Below are 10,453 nucleotides of genomic sequence, written 5' to 3'. Positions count from 1 at the left end.
ATGGTTGATATCTGATGATCAAGAAGGCTGATTGAGCTGAAATTTTGAGGGACGCTTTGTGTGCACCCCCTCTTTCTATTTGATTCTTCGATCTTTAATAGAGGCAAAGATCATTCTCAAATTCATCCTGAAACTTGGTCTCTATTCATAGAGGCTGATTGAACAATAGAGGGTTTCTAAGATCCATCAAGCATGTTTTTGGTGTTCTGGGTGCATGGGAGGAGGCAATAAGGAAGAGGGGAATATCACCTGCACTTGAAAATCGCCGTGATCTTGGCAGAATGTAAGAATCTTCAGTCAGTATCCTCACTTCATGTTGTTATTTCTCGACATCATTGTTAGCTTAGGTTGATTTTTGTATTACATGCCACCATCAGATTGAATTTCATTTTCTCTAATCATGTCTCACCATATTCAAGTTACCGTCTCATTGTTTCCATACTCATTGGACTTGCTCTTTATGTCCCTTCCATACATTCTCTCGTTATCATCATTTCATCTTCGCTGTCACTTGATTTTCTATAATATTAATAATTACTATCTATCGTAATCATTTTATTTATAGTTCTAATTATTACTCTGTCACCTCATGCTTTCTTATCATCTGACTCCATATTTAACACATATCTCATCTCATCACAGTAATCACTATTTTAAGAATATTAATTCCTTAATCACTGTTCCATATGGAGACGATCCATACACTCCCCTAGCTAAATTTATTTGAGTACATGTTTATTTTTTATTGATTAAACAAAAAATTCCAAGAAAATTAAAACGTGAATTTTTTTTGCCGAGAAGTGGGTTGTCTTGTCAGTCCAGGAAGCTGTGTCATCTTGTGGCACATACCATCATATAATCTCACATCGTTCAATGCCGGTGAAGTGTCTTGTATGGTCATTCTGACAATTCGGCTGTACAAGTAAGTCACAGTATCCCAAGTTACCAACCTATCCCATGGAGTTGGGCATTGCCAGGCCATCATTTGCTATCCTATGCTGTCTTGTTTTGTTTCCATCTAGTGCGGTCATACCATCTGGGACCATCCTGTCACATCTCCTATAGTGCTCTATAAGCCATCCCACCCTCGATGCACATCCCTTATCATATCATTTTAACCATTAAGGACAAAGGGGGCAACTTTCCCCTTGACCCCTCTACCAACTTACCACACAATTGAATCTGCATCCGACCCTATTTAATCACACATGAACCATCCAATCAATAAACACTAATTCAATTCTCTACATTGATATATCATACTATGTCACCATGTAATATACACTCTTCCCTCCAGTAAATTGCATTACTTTGTTATGTGTTTTCTCGTGTTTTTTGACCACATTTGGACTTAGTAGAGTAAATTAATGGAATAGGTTTGTGTCTTCTTATAGTCTATTATTTGGGATTTGGACATCTATTTCTACCACTGTGGTTGTGAGACAATACTCCCTCCATCGACTACGGAAAGTTCTCAAATTAGTCTCAGAGCCTAACCTGTGTGTACCTACCATCCTTGCATTCTAGACATTTTGTCTCATATGTTATCGTTTAATCTTGCATGCATAAGTTTTCAAAGAAAAATCATCACTTCCTTGACTGATTCATGCTAGATAGTCATGAGACTTAGGTTTCTAGTTGAGATCCATCACCATATCCACTTGCTCCACCACATGATGATGTTGGTCGTGTCTAATAAATTTTCAGCAATGGTTTGTGTGACATGAATACATGTACAACCAACATGGAAACCATCTAAACAACTTCATTAAGATGGTTAGTGAGAAGCTCACTAGTTAGAAACTCAAGGTTGTGGTAGGACTCATCATGATTATGATGAGCTGTCACCACTATAGGATCTGATTCAAGGTTGTCATAGAAATCGTGATAATTTTGGTGGACCTTATCCAATAAAAAATAGAGCCTGAGGGTATGATAAGAATAATACTAATCATGGCAATCCTTATCTACCTGAGTATATACCTTAAGGTTGTTATCGAAGTTATCCTGAATGCAGCAATCCATATCCACCCAACAATAGACACCAAAGTCATGATAAATATTGTTATGTTTATGAAGATCCTTGTCTACTAGAGGATACACCCAAGAGTTGTAATATCAGTACTGTGATTACTAGGATTCCTATCCGCTAGAGGTTGTTATTTTGTGATCCAAAAGAGTACCAAAGTAAATGTTCCACACTATCAGGGATATAGATATCCAAAAGAGTATCTTGATTCAAAGTCCAAACTAAAAAACTATTTTAAATGGTATGATATACTTGAGTAGCAAAAGGTCCAATTATGTCGAGATAAGGTTGGGTGATCAAGGAAATAGTTTTTTTATGATAACCTTGAGTTTTGTGATGAATAACCTACAAAAGAATCTTATAAAGGCTTGGCCATGAATAAACGATAGTCTTCATGAGAAGTATATACCTGTTGCATATTTGGATAATCATTTAGGCCAGAGGTATTAATTTCATCAGGGCAATGCCCAATCATTGAATATATTACATAGTTTGAAGAGTTCTACATAAGATGTAAAGTAGAAGATTACCTGCATGTTGGCATCTTCTCATTTTGGACAAGCTTTGAACCTTATCTTGAGATGAAGTTTCTCATTCAAAAAGCCGCTACACTTGAGAAAACCTACCAGAGGATAGAAGATCTACAACTTTCCAAAATCTTCCTTCCACCTCTACCATGAGTTTTTGTCCAGCTCTTAGTGAATGCATGTATCCCTTCAGCCTTGCCCAGTCTCCTCTTTACCTCTGCCTCTACATGCACCTGCACCTACACCTAGACTCTCCTCTATGTATATGCATGCTTCTGCTCGTACACCATAGTATTCTGCCTCTTTACCTACCACCAGACATACATATCCATCCTGGTATTTTACCACAAAAGCATACACCCATCTGTCCGTACCTCATGTTATCTAGTTTAGTATAATATACTTGCAATATAAAGTATGCTGCCAAAGAGCCTCCTAGTTCCTGTCTTGAGCATTACAAATTGGAAATGATTGTTTTGAACTTTGACCATCTCATTGATGATGAGGCTTTTGACTATGTTGATAATTTTTTTTTTGATGAAGGCCTCATGAGGATGGTTTAATAATTTTTGTTGATATTACCGATTTCCCATTGTCACAATTCGATGTGATCCATTTACTTGAGCTAGGGGTTTACTTGTTACACTCTTATCAAAGCTTCTACATATGATTTTGCATTCAGACAAACCATATTTTAGGCTTAGGTTAAAATTGGTGATAAGATGTGCAAGAAGATTATTGATTGTGAAAATTACATCAATTACATTTCAGATATGATTATTTTATGTTTGGGATTATATTTTATTGTCTACAACCATACATATTATGTTTCAACACATTTAGATGAACGCTAAGCACTTTAGAGAAAATTAAACCAAAATTGATTTAGAAAATTTTAAAGCACTCAATTGATAGAAATGAAAACCAATTGAATTTCCTTAGCGTTGCTTCCCTGGCAACGGCGCCAATTGATAAGCCAAAAATAGGGGTAGAAATTATGCAGTTTTTAGCCCTTGTCGTTGTGAATTTTGGCTTATGCAATCAAATTTATAAAAACTCTACCTAAGATGTGTAGTGATAAGTACGAATGTCGTCCAAGGGAAGCTAGTAAGGAATTCAATTTGATGATCTTCTTGGTAGTTTAACCCTAATTAGAGTGAATTTGATCTTCAATGAGGACCAACTCACCCTAATTAGAAGAGAAGTTTAGAAAGGGGGGTAGAAGAGATGAGATGAATAGAAGAGATTGGGAGCTCTAAATTGGTTTCTTTGATCCAAATAAAAGGATCAAAGAGGTCAATTAGAGAGGTTGAGAGGGAAGTTTAAATTTGAGTTTGGTTGGTTTTGTAAGTTTGATAATTCAGAAATGAAATGGGGGTAATTTAATCTCCAAAAAGTTAAATCTAATTTTTTTTAGAGTTTTTCTTTGGGAATGCAGTTGAATGCTTAGTTAAATACCTCAAATTCTCCTCTCAATCCTAATCAGGGCTTGTACATGCTGCTCAAGCCAAGCGATTTAGAAGTTCAGATCAAAATCAAGAAGAAGAAATAAGAAACTGAACTAATTTCATTCAAAATGCACATAAATCCAAATACAATGAAAGAGAAATGTACCAAACAGGTTGATCCAGGCTAGGGCTCCTCTCGATCTTGTATCTGTGATAGAGAACCATCAAGAATGAGCTCCCCCTCTCGAAATTTAGCTTTTATACTTAGGTTATATGGTAAAAATCACCATTTTACCCCCGTTTAGTAGTTAATATTTATCTATCAATGTAGGCTGGATCTGAATGATCCAACCATACAGATAGAAGAGGGGATCAAGACGAACAGATCCATAAACAAATCACCTCAGTCGGACTTCAGGATCGAAAGTTATTAATAAATCAATTTTAAACCAATTTAATCCATTGGATTTAAAATTGATTTATTCATTCATTTCGTTTTTAAACACGCCATGATGTGTCGCTCTCTCATTGGCTGGCTCATTTTGAATCCTTCTTTTTGCAGAAAAGTCCTTAAAAAGCCTGGAATTGCTGTTGGACGCCGCCCAAAAGTAATTGTGTATATGCCCCTGCCGCACTCTCTCTCCTCTGGTTTCTCCTTAAAACATTAAAAAATATATTAAATAATTTCAATAAAACCCTGGAAGATTTTAAATTACATTTTTACGCCTGCAGTGGCGACCGAGAGCTGTTTTCAGGGTCTTTTTGCAACGAAACTTGGCAAAAAGGCCCTTTAAAGTTTGAAAATGATATAAATACTTTTTTTCTCTTATAAATATACCTTTTTTCCTTAGAATAAATACATTTCCTATTCAAATAAATCTCAGAAAAATCCTTAAAATTTGTAAAAAATTCTAGAAAATTCTAGAAAATTCAATGATTTATTCCCATGCTGATAAATGTCGACATTAAATATTAAACTTGCCATTTTCATTCAAAAATAGTTGTTTCGAGCTTCAATAAATCCTTTAAAATTCATAGAACTAACAGAAAATTAGGGGAAAATCAGAAATCACTTGAAAACACTATTTTCATGTAAATATATGATAACAACCCCATTTTAAGCTCGGTAAATGCATACAATTGTGCTAATAACATGAAATAAAGACATAATTTAGGGTGTTATCATCTTTGGTGTCTTGAAAACTGATGTTCTTCCACTTGTTCGAGATATCCAACACACCATTGATTTGATTCAAGTATCATCCCCATTGAATATACCATATTATCCTATGGATTCTACAATATAAAAGGAGCTTCATCATCGAGTTTAGGAGAGTATTAGCCCATGAGCAGATCCTGTACTTTTTGCCCCCAAGGAGGATGAGAGTTTGCGCATGTGCATTGATAATGGAACCGTGAACAAGATTGACCTTTTAGTATAAATTTCATATCCTCACAGAGTTATGATATGTTTGATATGATGGCTGATCTAGTGATTTTGTCCAATATTGGTATTTAGTTGATATCATTAGATCAGAGTTAATCATCAAGGTGAATAGAAACTCCTTGAAAATTAAGGATGACTTAAATGAGCAGAACATTATGCCTTCTGGATTATAAAATACGCCCAGACTTTTCAATTGTTGATGAACGATGTACTTTTACCTTTTATTGGATACTTTCTTGTGCTTAACTTTGATTATATTCTAATTTATATAAAATCTAGGAATGCTCATAGTGTTCATGTCATGGTTGTGTAAATGGTCCTTAGACCTAAGACACCAAAGATGTCTTGTGGACGGACGGTTGTACTTTGACTATGGCCAACGAGTATCTAATAATGGGATTCTAAATGGTCTTAGTTCGGGTACATCAAGAAGTTCACGAAGATGATTGAGTGGTCGAGATGGGATCGTCCACCCTCAGTGTAAGAGGTGACATCTCAAGGAAGACGATGCGATAAAGTCCTTAGCCAAGGAAATGAACTACCGGGAAAAGAGTTCTCTGATGATTTTTGAATGCATTAGTATTAACTCATATGACAGATTAGGGTTTGATAGTTGACCATTGCCTAATTTGACCAAGGGGCATCAAGTGGATGAGGCATTATACATACACGATAACCCACGAGTTGATACACACTCCTTTATGTCTTCTAGAACACGAGGTGTAGCTTGGCACCCCACGTGTTGGAGACTCAACCTATCGATTGGGTTAAATGAATATGACATTAATTAATCTACATGATGATATATTTAATTAATTTGGAAGGACAATAAAGGTTATTGGGCCACTGGAATTGTTAACTAGACTAATACATGGGCCTAGAGGGTTACATGCAAATGGTCTTTTGGACGTCGGAAGATATACTTAAGTTTTGGGGATTTTTATAAAAAATACACACTTAGTATAAATAAGACCCGGAATGAAATTCATCCAGGCCAGAATTTTTCAGGGGCCTTTCCCCTTCTTCTCCCTTCTACCCACACCCCTCTCCAACCTTGATGCAATCAAGACGACGTAATGATGACGACAGAGAAAGAACAGACTGGTCAACAAGAGGGAGGAGATTTGACATGCCCAGGATCATGTGGATACATCTAGAGGCTGCACACTTGAGCAGCTTGACTCATCTCGTTCTCAGATCCATGAAATCATGGATTTGATCTTTGCTAATGTACTTCGTTTCATGGTTTTATCGATGCCATTTTGATTTTTCAAGTCTTCTGCTACGGAATATTTTCATTTATTCATTTGTATCAAGGATTCTAGAACCCAACACTTTCTACGTCATAAATTAACCCCGATTTCTTGTTTACAAACTAGCACCATATTGAAAAAGCTAATTTTCATAGGATTTATACTTTTTGCACTGAAATCTAACTTAATAAAAACTATTGAAGACAAGAATTTCAAGAGTATGATTAAATACTTATCTGTTAAACCTATTATATCAAAAAAAATTATAATAATTTAGAAAATTAAAACAAAAACCAAAATTTTGTTTTACTTACATTTCTTACTTAGTCTGAGCATTTAGGGATGCACTCTTCCCATCTTTTTGGAAGAGTTGAAAGTTATTAGCACTTGCCAATGCGAGGAGTAATCATGGGGTGCAAGTCTGGCAACCGACGTCGATTTATTCATAATCTACCGATTCAATTTGCACATATCCTTTACTAGTCTTACTTTATTTCTACTGTTCTTCAATTTATCATTTTTTTCATTCTGGAGTACCCACTTTGTGTCACTTATCACATGGTTGGGGCATAAATGTCGAAACATGAGTCCTATCAAATCGATCTAATTTCGGATGGTTCAAATCCCTTGATCCCTATTTGCAATCTAAACACCACAGCTATCATATCTCTACACGTAGATTAGTCCTAACTGATAACATGCATATTTAGCGCTTCAATATGATCATATTACATGTATATTTGCATTAAATAACTCATACTTGCATTTTATCACACTTAAAATGATTGAATCTATTTTTAGAATAATTTTATGAATTTTATGCTTTTCTGGGATTTTTCTAACAATTGATTCTAAATGAATACAATTTTTCATATAGAATCTGATTTTTCTAGAATTTTTCAAAATTAAATTTGGAAAGATTTGATTTTTCTTAGTCAATATATATATATTTATATGTATTTTTTGGGCTTTTATATTCTTTAATATGAGTTTTTAAAGTATTTTTGGCTTTTTTGGCCCAGGGTGACGTGGCACACTCACGTCCACTCATTTAAAATCAAAGAAAAAAAAGAAGAAATAAAAAAAGGGTGACGTGGTGTGCTGACGTGCCACAACGTCATCCTCGAGAGAAGTTTTTTTAAAACCATTTTCCTTTGTTTTTCTTTATCCTTTTTTCAGGTACACGGGGCACGGAATACTAAGGGCACCTGCACAGAATACAAGAAGTGTGGAATATCAAGCGTCTTTGACTTCTCAACAGGCATGGAAAACGATGATGATGACAAGGAGAAAGAAAATTTTAAGGGCTAAGATTTCTTCAACTTCAATTGGCCATAACTTTTGACCTACAACTCCGATTGAGCTGAAATTTTCAGCACTGCTTCATCTTTTCCTCCGCTTTCCATCCATGTCCTCCGATCTATAAATAGAGGCATGGATAATTGTGAAATTCATCTTTAACTTGCTTCCTACTTGTGTGGGCTGATTGAAAGATAGTGAGTTTTGAGATCCATCAAGTGTGTTCTTGGTGTCTTGGGTGTGTGGGAAGAAGCATAAGAGAAGAAGGGGAGATTACTGCCACTCGCAAATTTTAGTGATCCTGGCAGAACATAAGGTAAATGTCCTTGCCCTAAGTTGTTTCTCTTGCGGCATCATCATTATCATAATTATAGTTTGTTATCATCTTTTCATCTATATTTCACTTACGCCTACATTATCTTGTCTCTATCTTTACCATCATACCGTTCATGCATTTGATCACTATCATATCCGTCACACCCTCTACCTTATGCTCGTAACACTTCGCGTAATTCTTCTTATATTTCATCGTATCACTATCTGGCCTATTCTATTATTGTATTTATCTCTCCTCATACCGATAATCAATACAATGAGACAATTAAATCCTTAAGCATCGTTCCCTGTGGAGACAACTCATACTCATCACTAACTAAGTATTCTTTAGTACAGTTAAATATATTTGTATTGAATAGTCTCAATTACCAACGACGAAATTAACACCCCAAAATTTGATATTATCACTAACATATAGGTTGGGTATATTAAAACATTTTCTTTTGGATAATTTTTTAAAAAATTACATTCATTTAATTGATCTCATATTACTGCATGTTCTTATCATACTTCATATCATCCTTATGATTTTTAACTTCTTCTCTTTGAGCGTATGATTCTTTCGCATCTACAATTAGTTCATTTTCAAAATTGTTAGGTCTAGACTCGTCTATTTTATCATCCTGTTCAAATTCCATATATTTATCATGAATTGACTCCTCAATATTCAATAAAGCCTCATGGTAAAAAAATGTGTGGTCATTTTCTCTTTTGATTCATCAATCAAAATCTAAATTTGAAACTCTCTTAAAGTGTTGAGTATGGCAAGGAGTATGGATAGAATCCTTAGCGAGGTAAAATTGATTTTTAAAACAGTTGAGAAGAGAGGTAACAAAGTTGTCAAACTAAGTCAAAATGGATAAAAAGAGAGGTAAAAGTTAAAGTAGTATTTATTTATTTAAATTTACCTAACCATATCACAATGTGTTTACAAATTGATTACAAATTAATGATTGAATCAACTCATAGGAATGAGTTGACCAAGTCAGCTCATTAATTAATATTTAAATTTTTTACATTTTCATGGGGATAATATAAAGAATGTTAGAAATATCTATATTTTATGATGAAATTGAGGAAAAATAGTCAAGATTCAATCAAAACCCCTATATTTTTCTTATTTTAATGCAATTTAGCAAATTCTTAATCAAAATAACTAAATAGTGCATCTTTCTAACTCGGAACCCTAAATAGTAGGCCTTTAGTTCAATGCGTGTTAATAACCTCATTTTTTGTTTCTAGAGAGTACTGCGAGGTATTAGCAACGTTTGTCGATCTTCTTTGGAAGGACAGAAGAGATTTTTGCAGCGCAAGGAAGGTGTATTCGTCAACAATTCAAATAAGCCTACTACTAACTGTAATAAGTCAACAATTCGAATGAGAGAATAAATATGATATTGGCGTTGGTTCTACTAACGAAACGAATAACTTTTTTGTCTTTATCATTAGGAAGTTTGGTTGCTGGCGCACACCCAGACTCATGAGTCAGTGCTTACGATCAAGGGTTTCTCGGGCGGCTCTGTTCTGAAGAGAGAAAATAACTTAAAAAGATTAAAATGAGGGCGAGAGATGTATGTCGTCCATTTATTTTAATAAAATCTGAAGATCAAGATCATGCCACATGGCAACATGGATGAGGCCATGTCCTACACATCATGGGGTTACTAATAGTTGTCTCTTTAAATGAATTTTTATTTTTAGACCTTCACTGAATGACTCACGTTCTTCCACATTTGGAAATATTTAAGTTCATGTGAATCCCATACGGAAATATTTAAATTCTTGGAAGAGTATAAAAGAAAACATATCAAATATTATTCTGCAATAACTTTTCTTCACCACCTATGGGTCACCTTGTGCCATGTAGACCATGCGCTGGGGCCATGTAGTTGCATAAGCTGGTATGAATACCTGCACTTTTTTTTTATTGGCAAAAACACGGTGCCGGTTACGGCCAACGTTACAGTTGTGCCTATAGACCAATCCATCCATGCCCTGGATGCCACCCAGAGGGGTTTTTATATATAAGTGGAGTGTTTATAAGTGTTTATAGGCATGGAACGAGTATAAATATCCCAATTACACTCGGATCGCACTCGTCCACGCCCATCTTC

Source organism: Wolffia australiana, chromosome 11 (assembly GCF_029677425.1).
Source record: "Wolffia australiana isolate 7733 chromosome 11, ASM2967742v1".
In the NCBI taxonomy this organism is placed as follows: domain Eukaryota; kingdom Viridiplantae; phylum Streptophyta; class Magnoliopsida; order Alismatales; family Araceae; genus Wolffia; species Wolffia australiana.
Note: the sequence above shows the minus strand (reverse complement) of the source record.